Here is a 17,139-nt window from a genome sequence, read left to right on the forward strand (position 1 = left end):
CACAAGTCTGACTCTTTTGAAAAGTTCAAAGAGTTCAAGAATGAAGTAGAAAAACAAACTGGAAAACGTCTTAAGGCTCTTCGATCAGATCGAGGAGGAGAATACCTTAGTGGGGAATTTCGGGACTATCTCAAAGAAAATGGCATAGTCTCACAATGGACACCTCCGGGTACACCTCAACTCAACGGGGTGTCAGAGAGGAGGAATCGGACCCTGTTGGACGTGGTCAGGTCCATGATGAGCTTCACTGATTTACCTATGTTCCTTTGGGGAGATGCCTTACTCACAGCGATTTATTTATTGAATAGAGTTCCCTCTAAATCCGTTCCTACCACACCGTATGAGATATGGCATGGTAAGAAACCAAGTGTGGGTCATCTCAGGATTTGGGGATGTCCGGCCCACGTCAAACAACTACAGGCGGACAAGTTAGAGGCTAGGACCATAAGTGCTCGTTTTATAGGATATCCTAAAGAGTCATTAGGATACAATTTCTACATCTCAGAGGATCACAATGTGTTTGTGAGCCGTCATGCCATCTTCTTGGAAAATCAGTTTATCCTTGATAGAGGCAGTGGGAGGAAAATTGAGCTTGAAGAGAAAGTCTCTGAAAAGCAACGAGTCATGGATCCTATAGAACCCATTCATAAAGAGCCAGTACACGATGTCCCTCAACCACCTCGTAGATCTAGTAGGGTCTCCCATCCTCCCGATAGATACTTAGGTATACTAGAAGAGAATACCGAGGAAATGTTCCTAGTAGGAGATAGGGATCACATACAGGATCCCAAAACCTACAACGAGGCGATATCTGATATCGATTCCGAGAAATGGCTGGAAGCTATGAAGTCAGAGTTAGACTCCATGCGTTCCAACCAAGTCTGGACCTTAGTAGATCCACCAGAAGGTATTGTACCTATTGGATGCAAATGGATCTACAAAAGGAAGATAGGTTCGGATGGAGAGGAAGAGACCTATAAGGCAAGGCTTGTGGCGAAAGGGTATAGTCAGCGCGAAGGCATTGACTATCAGGAGACCTTTTCACCTGTTGCCATGCTAAAATCCATCCGAACATTGCTTGCTATTGCAGCATTTCATGATTATGAAATCTGGCAGATGGATGTGAAAACTGCTTTCCTGAATGGATATCTTGATGAAGATATCTATATGGAACAGCCTTTGGGTTTCACTTCCAGTGATGGAGATCACAAGGTCTGCAAGCTGCAAAGGTCCATCTATGGACTAAAGCAAGCATCTCGGAGTTGGAACACTCGTTTCGATGACGCAATCAAAACGTTTGATTTCATCAAAAACGAAGAGGAACCGTGTGTTTACAAAAAGGTTAGTGGGAGTGCTGTCGTTTTTCTCGTACTGTACGTAGATGACATTCTCCTGATTGGGAATGATATTCCCATGCTAACCTCGGTCAAGGTCTGGTTGTCAAAAGAATTCTCCATGAAAGACCTTGGGAAGCATCCTATATTTTGGGAATAAAGGTCTATAGAGATAGATCTAAAAGAATGCTTGGCCTGTCACAGAAAATGTACATAGAGGAGGTGCTGAAGAGGTTCAGCATGGAAAACTCCAAGAGGGGTCTCTTACCCCTAAGGCATGGAATTCATCTCTCCAAGAAGATGTGCCCCAACACATCTGAAGAGATCCAACGCATGAGCAAGATTCCTTATGCATCGGCAATAGGAAGCCTCATGTATGCCATGCTATGTACACGACCTGATATAGCTCTTGCTGTGAGTGTCACAAGCAGATATCAGTCGAATCCAGGTGAAGAACACTGGATAGATGTGAAGAACAGTCTTAAGTACTTGAGAAGAACTAAGGACATGTTCTTGGTCTTTGGGAGAAGATCAGAGTTGAAGGTAGAAGGATGCACACATATTGATGATAGAAAGTCTACATCAGAATATGTGCAATTGTGGTTCAGTAAATTGAAAAAGTTCCAAACAACCGATCATTATAGATTCTACCTTAGAAGCTGAATGTTAAGCCGTATCTAAGGGTGCAGTGGAAACCTTCTGATTAAAAGTTAATTGCAGAGTTAGGTGTAATGTCATTAGATGTCATAACACTTTACTGTGATAACATTGGCACCATAGCACTAGCTATGAAGCCATGGTCTCATCAGAAGTCCAAGCACATAGAGCGGCGCTTCCATTTCATACGCGACTATGATGTAGAGGTGCAGAGAGTAGACTCCGCGGATAACGTGGCAGACCCGTTCACTAAGCAGCTGAGTCAGCAAAAGACTGAAGCCCACCTTGAGAAGATGGGCCTAAGATATATGACCAATTGGCTTTAGTGCAAGTGGGAGATTGTTAGATGTATGCCCTAGAAGCCAATTTGGCTGACACATTGTTGATTCTAGGGACATAATTTTGTACTTGACTATTTATTATTGAATAAATAAAAGGCATCTTTTCATTCATATTGTTTATGTGTCTATGAATCGTCCAAGAAATTAATAAGATGATGATACATATTCTCAAGAGTTGAGAATTTGAGCCATGTATCATTGGTGATTAATTTCTAAATGCTCCTGATCAATGGATCATCACGAGGACGGTGATCGATCCGATCAGTGCACAGATCACTTTCCTTCTGGATGGACGAGACTTGAGTCCACAGTGTAGGGACACTGAAGTGATAGTGCAGGTGCTTGTTAGAGAACAAGGGTACTGAGCGTGACCAAGACAAGAAGTCACTTGGATGTCTATCCACTCGTCAGTGACTTGCTTGATGTTGCAGTAGTGTGACTGGTCCTTTGACCTGCGGTGCTTCGGCTACTCACAGTGAGGTTATTGTAGTTTGACTGCACACATACATGGTCTCTAGCCATATGGGTCCATGCAGTGTAGATTGGCTGCAGTAGGTTCACTGTAGGAGTAGGGTATGCACCTATAAGGAATCTATCGACCTTGATAGAAGAGGAGTGATCCTATGTGATTTGTTAGACTGAGTTCTAAGACCTTGGCCAGGGCAGTAATATAAAGTGGAAAAAGAGTTTTCCACTATCGAACTCAAGTCGAATAAATCTTGACATATGACAGACGATGGGGTTTGACGAGTTGTCCATGACCTCCGTCCTGTAGGGATCCACGATAGTAGGACTGTATCACATGTTAACTGCACCTAGAGGTTCATCATTCCATTCTGCTGGGTAGCCACTACATGCTGCTAGGTGTCACTGGTGGATGGTGGGACTCATAGGGATTATCTCGATGATCGATAAACCCTAATGAGTTGAGTTGGAACCGTTCCAACCCATTGAAAGGAGTTTTCAATGATATAGTGATAGAGATCACAATATATCTCACTACCAGTCAGAATAGAACCTATGGGGTCACACACACTAGAAGTATTGACCGATCCGATGGTTGAAATCGTGATTAAGAATCACAAGTAATCAATTTGATTGATAAAGAAGTTGAAGAAGGAACAAAGGGAATTAATTAATTGGACTTGAAACAAGAATCCTACTTCGGGTAGGATACCTAGAGTCCTAATTGGATTAGGACTGGGAATCCTAGTTGGAGTAGGACTGGGATTCCTACTTGGGATAGGATTCCTAAAATCCTAATGAGATTAGGAGTTTTGAATTAAAATTGGATTCCTACTTGGAGTAGGATTCCTAGAGTCCTAATCGGATTAGGACTTCGGATTCAAATAGAGTCCTAATTGGATTAGGACTAAAATTAAACAAATCCTAATTGGATTAGGATTCCTTAAGTCCTAATTAATTAATAATCTAATGAATCAACATGACTCCTAATTGGATTAGGATTGAAGAGTTCAATTGAGTCATGATTCATCCAAGTCCTAATTGGATTAGGACTAGCATAGTTGAACCCAAAATTGGCTAATCCTAATTAGATTAGGATGAAACCATGAGAGAGGCACCTAATCCTCTTTGGAAGAGGATTAGGTTAACCAACTAAGAGGGGCATCAGCCCCTCTCCAATTGCTTAGGGCGACAAGAAGAGAGAAGGTGGCCGGCGCTCCAAAGAAGGAAGGCTGTCAAGGGCTCCTAACTTGTAGGAGCCCTTGATGCTTATAAAAAGGGACCTAGGGCCGGCGCCCTAGGTGTGAGCTCTCTTCCTCCTCCTGCTGCTGCCACCAGCCCCTCTCCTCTCTTGGTTCAGCCGCAAGCAAAGGGAGAGCAAAGTCCAAGCGTTGGCGTCATCCTCTTCCTCCAATCCTTCATCCAACGCAAGGAACAAAAGAAGGCTGCGTAGGGGATCATCTTCTTCCTCTTCTTCATCCTTCTTCTTCCTCCTTCTAAGCACAATCAAGAGTTGATTGAGAAGGAGGACATCAGCCATCAAAGCTATCTTTGCAAGGGAGCTAGCACCCCGGTGAGATAGAGAGCTTGGATCGGATTCTGCTTCGTGTGGATACCCGTAGAGGCCGTACGTTTGAACGGCTTCAAGCGAACCCTCTTCCAAAACCACGAATTCAGATTTGCGGTGATCATCTACCCGCGCAAGGTGAAGATTTGATCTTCCTAATAGTTTTAAAAGTTTTAATTCTTACCTAATTACGAAAGGTCTCGAAATAACGTTCATGCGATGAACGTCGAACCCGCGCATGCCGATTCCGCTGCCATCTGAAAAATTTTTGAAATATCAGCGGCATGGGCGGGTTCCCAACAGAGTATTCAATAAAAGAACCTTAGTAGTGGAAGAGTCAGTCAATATTATATTTGATGAGTCTGATAGTGAGTCTGCTAGGGAAGAAAATATTGTTGATGATGATACAGGAATTATCGACTTTGAAAAGTTGAATATTGATGACGTGCTAAATCAAGATAAGGGAGATGATTGCGTGCCACCACAACCCCAAAACTTGCCAAAAGAATGGAGGTATGCACATGGACATCCTAAAGACTTAATCATTGGTGATCCATCTCAAGGAGTAAGAACTCGATCATCTCTTAGAAATTTAAATGATTATCTTGCTTTCGTTTCACAATTAGAACCTAAGACTTATGAAGAGGCTGAAAAAGATACTAACTGGATAAATGCCATGCAAGAAGAATTAAATCAATTCAAAAGAAGTAATGTATGGACATTAACTGAAAGACCAAAACATAATTCAGTAATTAGAACAAAATGGGTATTTAGAAATAAATTAGATGAAAATGGATTAGTTATAAGAAATAAGGCTAGACTTGTAGCTAAGGGATACAATCAAGAAGAAGGAATAGATTTTGATGAGACATTTGCTCCTGTAGCTAGATTAGAGGCTATTAGATTACTTCTAGCATTTGCATGTTTCATGGATTTCAAATTATATCAAATGGATGTGAAGAGTGTATTCTTAAATGGTATTATTGAGGAGGAGGTATATATAGAACAACCTCCAGGATTTGAAAATCATGAATTGCCAAATCATGTGTTTAAATTACATAAGGCATTATATGGATTAAAGCAAGCACCTAGGGCTTGGTATGATCGACTAAGCAAATTTCTGCTTAATAACGATTTTTGTAGTGGAAATGTAGATAAAACTTTATTTCTCAAAAGAAAGGACAAAAATCTATTAGTGGTACAAATATATGTAGATGACATAATCTTTGGTGCCACTAATGATACTCTGTGCAAAGAATTTGCTGATTTAATGCATGGAGAATTTGAAATGAGTTTGATGGGAGAACTAAGCTTCTTTCTAGGATTACAAATCAAACAAACCAAAGAAGGTATTTTCATTCATCAAACTAAGTATACAAAGGAAATACTGAAGAAGTTTGGGAATGAAAATCATAAGGGAATTGGCACTCCAATGAATCCTACTAGTAAGCTAGACAAAGATGAAAAAGGGAAGAGTGTTGATATTAAGCTCTATAGAGGACTAATTGGATCCTTGCTCTATCTTACTGCTAGTAGACCCGACATTGTATTTAGTGTAGGAATATGTGCTAGATACCAATCCGATCCTAAGGAGTCACACTTAAGTGCTGTTAAGAGAATCCTTAGATATTTAAGAGGAACTACCAATATAGGATTATGGTACTTGAGAGACTCCTGTCTAGATTTGCTTGCATATTCAGATGCTGATTTTGCCGGATGCAAATTAGATAGAAAGAGCACAAGTGGCACATGTCAATTCTTAGGAAATAACTTAGTATCATGGTTTAGTAAAAAGCAGAATTCAGTGGCACTCTCCACAGCTGAAGCTGAATATATAGCTGCTGGCAGTTGTTGTGCTCAAGTATTATGGCTTAAACAACAACTAGAGGACTATGGAGTTAAGGTAGACAATATTCCTATTAGATGTGATAATACTAGTGCCATCAATCTTACTAAAAATCCAGTTCAGCATTCTAAAGCCAAACACATAGAAATAAGGTATCACTTTATTAGGGATCATGTGCAAAATGGAAATGTATGCATTGAGCATATATGCACTGAAAAATAATTAGCCGACATATTTACAAAACCATTGAGTGAAGATAGATTCTGCATGCTAAGGAGGGAATTAGGCATATGTGATCCTTTTTATTGAAGAAATATAAAAGGGAGCTAGTAGTCTTATGATACATTCCTCTAACTTCAAAAATCCCATGAAACATGAGTCAAATTTGTTATCTATAGATTCCTTACTCATGTATCATTGTCCCATAAAGAGTTTATAAGGATTGGAAGCAAGGAAAACTTTTTAGAAGCAAAAAGGAAGAGAAAAGAAAAAGTCTGCACTTGGGTCGACCCAACCCAGAATAGGGTCGACCCAACGTTGAGTCGACCCAAGAAAAATCTTGAGTCGACCCAACGTCGGGACCCCACTGTTAAAAGGGGACCCGAGAGCATTTCTAGGGCACTGTTTGCCCTTTGTCTTCTTCCGAAAAACCTAGTCCCCACTCTCCAATCTCCACTAAACTCCTCCAAACAGTAGATTTCCTTAAGATCTTGGAGAAATGGGACCCAAACGAGCCGTAGCCAAGAGATCCGGAAGAGTCACACGGATCCAACGGGAGGAAAGGCAACCTACCGAGCCATCTACGGTGTCTCCACGACGTGAGGCACGTGCGGAGGCCCCTCCTCCTCCTTCCCTCTCAGTGATACTTGCAAGATTTGCGGGGAGGCCGGTTACTACGGGGAGAAGGATCCATTCCGAGTTCTTCAATCAAGAAGGGTTTCGGTTGTGGGAATGGATCCAAAGGCAAGGTTGGGAGTATCTTTGCTCCCTAGATGTGGTGATCTACCCCGGATTGGTTCAGGAGTTCTATGCCTTCCTCAAAACTGGTATGGGAGGGCTTGTTTCGGAAGTTCGAGGGGTTCGAATTCGAGTTTCCGAGGAGAGCTTGAGTGAGCTACTTCATCTACCCTGCATAGAAGCCACTCCGGAAAAGCCAGAAAACAAAATGAGAGCTCTACAGTTGATCATGGAAAATGAGAACTTCGACTTTTCCACGAAGGTAATAGCTAGTTCTCTTTCCGCTGAAATGAGATTACTGCTCAATATGATAAATAAGATTTTATTTCCAAAGACCGGGAGATTCGATCTCATCACAGAGCGAGATCTAGCAGTGATGGAGTGTATGATTCAGGAGATTCTCCTAAATCTTCCGGCCATGATACTGAGACAGATGAGGAAGGTGATGTGCAGCAACAGGGTATCACTACCTTATGGTATGATACTCACCTTGATTTTTAGACAGCACGGTTTAGCTCTCGAGGAGGAGGCATCCAAGAGTCTACATCATACTGATACATACACTGCACGGACACTTATACGCATGGGATATGAGAAAGTGAACGGGCTGTGGATTCACACTGGAGCAGGCATTCAGGGTGAGGCACCAGAGGGAGATGCACCAGAGGATGAAGATGAGGAGCATATGGATCATCCTACTGCACCCTCAGAGGCTGGACCATCGTCATCCGTTCCTCCGACAGATACGGATGAGTTCTGGAGCAGGATGACTGAGCTCATGTCAGCTCAGGCGAGGACTATCACTGACGGACTGACGAGCCGATTGGACGCCCGATTAGATGTCATGTCTGCTGAGATCAGTGATCTGAGGCAGCAGATTGGAGCACTCCGGAGAGAGAGAGAGAGACTCATGGACCATCTGTGCCACAGGCTGCTGAGTCAGAGATTTCGGCACAGAGTCATCCAGCTCGTCGTGCTCCACGCCAGACACAGTCTCACCAGGCTCGACCTCCCCTCGCCACGTACACTAGGAGGATGAGGACTAGATCCCAGCCGTTAGAGTCTCCCTAGGTTGATCTTAGCATCTATGTTTAGAGCCTAGGCTAGATATCTAGTTCTCATATGTATCTTGCTTTTATCATGTATCTTTAAATCTTGATTAAGGAACATTGTATCTGTTTTTTTTGTTTTTGGACATGAATGTATGAAAATGTTCCTATTTTGATCAATGAAGTTTGAAGTTTGTTGTTTATTGCATCTTTCCCATGTATCTTTTTGATGATAACAAAAAGGGGGAGAAGTAAAGAAAGAGTATTTATTTATTTTGAGAAGTAAAGAAAGAGTATTTATTTATTTTAGGAAGTAAAGAAAGAGTATTTATTTGAGGAGAAGTAAAGATCTTAGGTGAGAAGTAAAAATTTTGTGTAGATTAGATAAAGCAACAAAAAGGGGAGAAGTAAAGATATCTTTAGAGTAAGTAAAGAAAGAATAATAAGAGCAAAAGTAAAGAAAGTTAAAGAAAGGGGAAGTAAAGATCTTAGGTGAGAAGTAAAGATTTTGTGTAGATTAGATAAAGCAACAAAAAGGGGAGAAGTAAAGATATCTTTAGAGTAAGTAAAGAAAGAATAATAAGAGCAAAAGTAAAGAAAGTTAAAGAAAGGAGAAGTAGAGAAAAAGAAATAAGAATTTATGCAAGAAAAGAGAAATAATTGGGCAAACAAATTAAAAATCATATAAGAAAGCTTATACATCTAAGGGGGAGCAATTTGTAACAATGAAATTGATTAAATCAAAAATTTTCTATCATATTTCAGAATTTGGCACATATAAATTCAGAATTTGGCACGCACCTCTCGCACCCCGATACATAACCTGAAACTCATATTTTATCTCAAATTTTTGAAGTTTCATCGCTAATAAATTATAAATGAAAGGGGGAGCAATTCAAAGAGTCAAATTGGCAACATTTAAATAATATAGGAGGAGATTTCACTCTTATATATGAAAAGCTGAAATTCAGCAATTTAAACCCTTTTATAAACTGTTTTTAAAGACAAGTATCAATAGGCTTATACTCTTTATTTTGTAATCATCAAAAAGAGGGAGATTGAGGATGATAGTGTTATTTTGATGATTAACAAGCAATTATCTAGAGTATATTATAAGTTAAATTGATACTTCATTTATAAGTTCATTACTCTCAGTATATTTGTATGAATTGATATAGATACATGTCTTTGTTCATTTGAATGAATCTAACCTTGAGATGCAGCAAAGTGTAGATTGAGTCGACCCAAAGGATGATTGGGTCGACCCCGGCACATCAAGAAGTCATTTGGCACACTTCTGCAAAATTGGCACAGATGAACAGTGAGTTGGGTCGACCCAAGGTAAGCATGAGTCGACCCAAACTTCAAGAACCTCAAAACATGAAAGAAATATGTTCTCTGGATTTACTGAGAGGGTCGACCCAAACAGTGGTTGAGTCGACCCAAGCTTGAGTCGACCCAAACCCTGAGAAGGTCGACCCAAAGGCAAGACAGAAAGGCAGACAGAAAATGGTTCTCTGGAATTACTGAGAGGGTCGACCCAAGAAGAAGTTGAGTCGACCCAAGTGAACTTTGAGTCGACCCAAAGAATAGTTGGGTCGACCTATGGGAAGGAAGGCTGAAATTTCAAGTTTCTGTGTTTTCTGAGAGGGTCGACCCAAGGAATGTTTGAGTCGACCCAAGTAAAAGTTGGGTCGACCCAAGGACAGTTTGAGCCGACCCAAACACGGGCTGAAGCATAACGGCTAGTTCTGCAGATGTACTTTTTGTCCTTCCCAAGGTCAGTAACGGCTAGTTTTTCAAATCTAACCATTGGGGCTTGTCCAAAGGATGTGGGAAGCTATTTAAAGGGGCACTATTCATCAGATAGAACAACTTTTGAAAGAAATATCAAAGAGTACACAAGAAAACAAAAGTGCCCTAATCTTCTTCATTCAAGTGCTTCATTCAAGAATCAAAGAAAGGGGTTGAGCAGATTCAAAGAGTCATCAAGAGCTCCATCCTTCCTTGAAGAGTGAAGCATCTTTGACAAAGAAGAGCAAAGCCACTTCAAAGCGATAAATACTTTCTAACTCTTCTTTGTAGTTAATATTGTTTCATTTGCTCATTTAGGAGTTTGAATTTTTCTTTTTGTTTGTCAAACTATTTGTAAAGGTTGGTTGGGGAGTCCGGAAAACCAACGAAGTAGGTTGATTGGTGAACCCGGAAAACCAATTGTAAAGGTTCGTTGGTGAGCCTGTAAAACCAACAAAAGTTTTTGGTGAACCCGGAAAACCAAACTGTAAAGGTTCGTTGGTGAGCCCGTAAAACCAACAAAAGTTTTTGGATTGTGAGCCCGGAAAACAATCCAACTGTAATCCGCGAGATTATAGTGAATTCCCAAGGGGTCGCTTGGGGAGTGGACGTAGGTGCTAAGGAGAGCACCGAACCACTATACTTTGTGTTGTTTGTGTTGTGATTTGTTTAAGTTCACTAACTCATCATTTAACACAAGTAAGATAGTTAAAATTAAAAGAAACCAATTCACCCCCCCCCCCCCTCTTGGCTTGTCACCTTGGGCAACACAAATAATCACACAATCATCATCCACGAGTTTGGAATAACATATTTGTCATGATCATTGATGGTGAAAGCAAAGGATTTGATTGTTTTGTCAAACTTTTCATGCCATTGTTTAGGTACTGTTTTAGACCATATAAGGACTTAACTAGTTTGCATAATTGTTTTCTTAACCCTTCACAATGAATCCTTCAGAATGTTCCATATAGATCTCTTCATCTAGATATCCATTTAGGAATCTAGTATTCACATTCATGTGATAAATGATCAACTTATGGATGGAAGCAATGGCAAGAAGGGTTCTAAGGGGTGTGATTTTAGCTATAGAAAAATAGGTATCAAAGAAAAAGCCCTTTTTCTGATTATACCCCTTAGCCACTAATCTAGCCTTATAATTTTCTATTGATCCATCAAGTCTAAGCTTCTTATGGAATACCCACTTGCAATCTAATGGTCTACTTATGGAGGAAGATCCGTTAGGAACTATATCTAGTTTTGGACTATTGAGTTGAACTTAGAGTTTATGGATTTCTTTCAAAATGGGGCATCTAGTAAAATTACCGCCTCTACATTAGTGGAAAGTTCACCGTCTACATGAAAAGTAAAGAATACTTTACTAAGGTCATTTTCTTTTCTTTTCCTTGTGCTTCTTCTAGCTTCTGAAGGTCCACTATCAGGGTTAGACCATTTTCTCTTTTTCACCTCATAAGGAATCTCTAATTCAACTAGGCTAGGGCAAGATGATGGTTTAGATTGATCTAGATTTGGGATTTGGTTTCTAAAAGGGAACACAGTTTCAAAATAAGTAACATCTCTAGCCTCTATGAGAGTATTGTTGGAGATGACACTTATCTTAGAATTTATTATTAGTAATCTATTGGTACTACTATTTAAGGAACACTCTATAAGAATTGCATCTACAATTTTAGGACTAATTTTTTTTTATTTGGTTCAGATATACCTTCCTTAGCTAGGCACCCCATACTTTAAGATAATGTAACCTAGAATCTATTATTCTAGAGTTAAAAAGGTGTTTTATTACTATCTTTAAAAGGTATCATATTTAGGATGTAACAGGTTGCTAAAAGAGCTTCCCTTACCAATTCTCGGGTGCACTTGAACTAATTAACATAGAGTTAATCATATCTATTAGGGTACGGTTTTTCTATTCTACAACACTTTTGGTGAAAGTGAATCCAAGGTTCTTCGGTGTTAAGCATGCTGATTTTTTTTTAAAAAAAAACATGGCTGAACCTGATCGCGTTGCCTACGTACCCCTTCATAAGGAGAATCAAGCCATACGTAGTTCTGTTTAAGTTTCAAAAACGTAGCAAAAAAATCGAATCAAACAATTTAATTCATACATGCTTACAAGATCAAATCTAGAAATCAGCATCTTAAGAACACATAGGATTATGTCGGAATTGTTTAAACAATTATGCTAAAACTTTCATGCATGATTAACTATCAGATCTGAAACTTAAGAACTCTATTCCAATTAATCTTCGAATATCTATCGAATGAATTCTGGAGATATCTCCGTGAGGAGCCCCAAAAAAGGGTAAAACCTCGGGAAATCGGACCTAGATATTGACACCATAATAAATGTTTAATGCTAGATTAATACCTTTTATGATGGATAAAAGTTGTGGATCTGATCCTTGACATCGCAGCCACGCACACGAATGGCCTCTATGAGAAGTACACGCAAAGTTTCTGAAGAGATCCAATCCTGCGGAAGTGCTAGCTTGCGCAGAATTTCTTGAGGCTGAAATTTGATCTTCCCAACGCTATCAACTTTTGAATCGCCTTCTTGGAAGAACTTGGAGAAAAGGTTTGGAGGGATTGAAGAGGACCTAGATTTGATCTAAAGACTCTTATCAGGGACCCCTAACACTAATGGTGCGATGGACTTAGAGGAGGAAGAAGTCGGCTAGATTGAATGCAGAATTTTTCCATGCATGAACTAGGGTTCCTCTCTTTTCTTTTTCCTTTTTTTTTCTTTTTCTCTCTTTTTTTCTTTAAATTCGACCACCAGCTGATGGAGGTCCTTTTAATGTTGCTATCCCCTCTAACTTCATGCCAACCATCCCATATTTGTGGAGGATTTTGTGGGGTTTTGAATTTTGAATTCAAAATTCAAGTTCATGTGCCATTACATGATGAAGCTTGATGTAATCTAAACCATTCATCATGTTGCCACTTTCCTCTTTCAATTTTGAAATTCCCATGCCCCCAATCAGATTAGAGGGTCACGTGGTGATTTTGTGGTGATTAAATTCAAAATTCAACTTTAATTAGAAGTGAGATAAAGATAAGGATGACATATGCCATGAAGAGAGAAAATTTGATCTTATCCAATTCTTTTCATGAATGTATCTCTCCATTTCGACCTATATAATGATGAAAGAGGTCTCTGATGTTGCCAAGTGTCCCATGGCACCATTAAATAAATTAAATTAATTTTTAATCATATTAAAAATTAATTTATGGCGCCATGCATGGATATGTGACAAGTGGATTTCAAGATCCGAACAGTTTCAGATCAAACCTATTTAATTTAATTAAATCCTAACAATTATAATGATCCAATTACCATGGGTTGAACCTAATCCAATTAGGTCAATCCCTAATTAAGCATAAATTTAATCTAATTTAATTTGGTCAACCTAAGTCCTCTTGATTCAGACCTAATCCAATCAGGTCAAAAACTCTGATTGAGCCCAGAATTGAATCTAATTCAATTTGGCTCATTCTTAGTCTAATTACTCAATCCAATTGAGTTTATTAGCAATCTAATTACTAATTAATCCTCCGATAATTATTTTAATTATTTTATAAGATAATTTGCCAATTGAATTGACCAAATTATCCTTGAATGATTCTTAATCATTCATCAGCCTTCTTGATCAATCAGAAATCTTCTATGCGTGTGATCTCATAGGTTCGAACCTAAGCCGGTAGTATAGGAACGACTTTCTACACTAATCGATGTGACCATCTAGCAATGGTACCCGACATCCGGATAGGCCGAATATATGCGAAGCAAATATTCTGAAATTCTGAACTATGGTTACTGTATAATTCAATCCCTTTGACTCCTAATGCCAGGATGACTTAGAGCTCACTGTCAACCCTATAATTAGTACATCCATTATGTGATTAACTTTAGATATTCTATGACTCCTCACTGGGATTACCCTGGCCAAGGTTTTGCTAAATTAATCACAAGACATTATCTCCTATTTTCAGGAGGGGTCAATTCCATCTTGACTCACAACTGACTATGCAAGTACTTGACTGCACCCAATGACCTTCCGTCACTGAATTAGAAATTCAGGTAGTCCGGTACCAAAGTACAATGAGTTGCTTGCTAGTCACATGTTGCGATCTCAGGTCAGAGGGCCAAACTTATACCCACATCCACTCGAAACATCTCTTGACAGTAGAGCGTTCCGGAATTGGTCACGTTCAGTAAAATGTACTCCTACACTTCACCTGTGTGGCATACCAGTGTCTCCACACTCCTTGGTTAAAAGGACAACCAACGTGTATGTCACACAATGACTTAATCTCGATAATGCTGTCGTCCTTGTAACAACATATCATTTGGTCGTGAACTAGTTTAAGGACTCGAAGATAAATCCTCCTTTATCATTAATAAGTCCTAAGGACTTCATCATATAAGAGTTCATTTGAAGATGTAAAATGATGAATAATGCCAAAAAAAAGACTTTATTGATTTGTCAATTCATTTACAAAATTCAATCATCAACATACTGACGATTGACATTTAGGAGTGAGGAGGAATTACCTCCTGAATGATCATATGTTCTTGGCAGAATGGGGTCATTTCATTCGAGGTATACTCTCTACCCTAATCAAATCTAAATATTTTAATTTCTTTTTTTTTTTAGTTTTGATTTTAGCTTCAGCTTTAAAAGTTTTGAACTTATCTAAGACTTCATATTTAGATCTAATCAGATATGTGTAATGATATTTGAAGAAATCATCAATGAATGTTACAAAGTAATGATTACCTCTTAGAGTTGGTTGTTTTGATAGAGTCAAAAATATTACTATGAACTAGATCAAGAAGTTTTGAACTTCTATGAATTAATTTGAAGGGTTTATGGCTACTTTTGGCTTGAACATAGACTTCACAATTGATCATTTTATCCATATGGATCTTAAGAATCAAGTTAGTCATGTGTGAGATTCGACCAAAATTCCTATGACCTAGCCTATCATGCTAAATATTAGAAGATTCAAGATTGAAAACAGATGATGGATCTTTAATACAATATTTGAGAATTATACTTCATTTGAATAAGCCTTAAAATACAAAGTCGTTTCCAACAAACTTGTTATTACAAGTGATTACAAGCTTATTTGATTCTAATACTATTTTATACCTCTAGATACAAGAGGAGATTCACTGGTCGGGTTTCTCCTAATGTTGGGGATGTACAATACTTTGTGAAGAATTAGAATTTTTTCAAATATTATTTTTAGATCCACTTGACCTCTTTCTAACACTTGTACTACTGAATCATTCCCAAGCATTACACCTTGTCCACTTGATTCCTGAAAGATAGAGAATCAAGAGCGATGAAAACAACCATGTATATTTGCCCCAAAATCAAGCCACGAATCATAAGTTGAATGGACAAAGAACATTAAAGTATTTTGATTTTCTATTTTGAATGAAGATCTAGCACCATCTTGGACCTTGTTCACTTAAGGTTTAGGTGCTCCTTTCTTTAATGGTTCAGTCTTCCTATGGTAGCAGTCTTTTGCCGTATGATTGGTCCGTGCATACACGAAGCCGAAGATCTCTTTTCGTTTTGGCTTTTGATTGGGTCAGTTTTAACTTTTAGGAGGCTTGGAGGAAGATATTTGGTTTGATAGATTTTAAGGTTTTTTTCTTTTGAAAGTTCCCCCCAGGGTTTGAAATGAGTCTGATTTGATTTGATCAAATGAATCTTGGGTCTAGAATCAGATTTGGGCTTGAGCTTAAGGTGATGCTCTTTTTCAATGTTAATAGAGTTAATGATCTCTGTTAGGGTTAAGTAGGGGTGGCAATCGGATCGGGTCAGGCATAAACAGGTCGGGTCAAATACAGGTCGGGTCAGAAAACTATAAATCTGAACCCGACCTGTTTATTAAACGGGTCAGAAATTGCAAACCTGAACCTGACCTGTTTATTAAACAGGTAACCCGACCCGACCCGTTTAACCTGTTTAATAAACAGGTAACCTGTTTACCCAACCCGACCCGACCTGTTTAACCTGTTTGCCCAACCTGACCCGTTTAACCTGTTTAGACATGTTTAATCTGTCCAACCCAACCTGTTTAACCTGCCCAACCCGACCTGTTTAGACCTGTTTAGACCCGTTTAACCTGTTTAGACCTGTTTAATCTGTTTAACCCGTTTAACCTGTTTAACCCGTTTAACCTGTTTAGACCTGTTTAACCTGCCCAACAGTTAAACGGGTTAAACGGTTTAAACGGGTCAGACATCTAAAACCCGTATCCGACCCAATTAATAAACAGGTTAAACGGGTCGATCTGTTTACGACCTGAACCTGTTTAGACCAAACCCAAACCTGTTTATGGCGGGTCGAACACGGGTCGGGTTGGCGGGTCGGGTCATATTTTGCCACCCCTAGGGTTAAGTCATCTTGCTTATGCTTTAACTCACAAGAAAAGCCATCTTGCTTATGCTTTAACTCATGAGAAAACTTGACCAAGATGGAACGAGAATTTGCTAAGGCTTGGACTTTATAACTTTTATAGAATTTGCAACCAATTAGCTTAGTTTTTTTAAGAAAATCTTGGAATTCATGGATTTTGATATTAATATATTTGAATTCTACCATGGCATATTTACAGAACTTAGATATAGTGAACCGATCAAGACCGACATCATCCATTCTATTTCTACCTCAAGGGCATCCAAAAGCTCCTTAGTCGATTTGGTGGGAAGCTACACATCGTATAAAGAATTAGAAAGGGCGCTATAGATTCTATGGCTATAATAGAAATTAATCTCTTTAGTGGTTTTCAAATTGAAGCTAGAGGATCTAGATTCTTGAGGACTAGGAGAAGAAGCAGGTTGAGAAGTTGATCCTAAAGATAGTCTAGGATCAGAAAATTCTATGGTAGAAATCAAGTCTAATATGGTGAGCTAATATTTTACCTAGATCTGCCACCTTGTAAAGAAAGAGCCATTAAATTTATCGGATTTGATAGTACTATGATTATCAAGAAAAGCCATATCATGAAGTTTTGGTTAATTAATTGGTTTTGCAAGCATTAGTTCTAAGGGTTTGGTCCTATATGTTCAAGTAATTAGTTAATG

Source organism: Phoenix dactylifera, chromosome 2, assembly GCF_051530095.1.
Source record: "Phoenix dactylifera cultivar Ajwa chromosome 2, Ajwa_hap1_PhDact_Kaust_v1.1, whole genome shotgun sequence".
In the NCBI taxonomy this organism is placed as follows: Eukaryota; Viridiplantae; Streptophyta; class Magnoliopsida; order Arecales; family Arecaceae; genus Phoenix; species Phoenix dactylifera.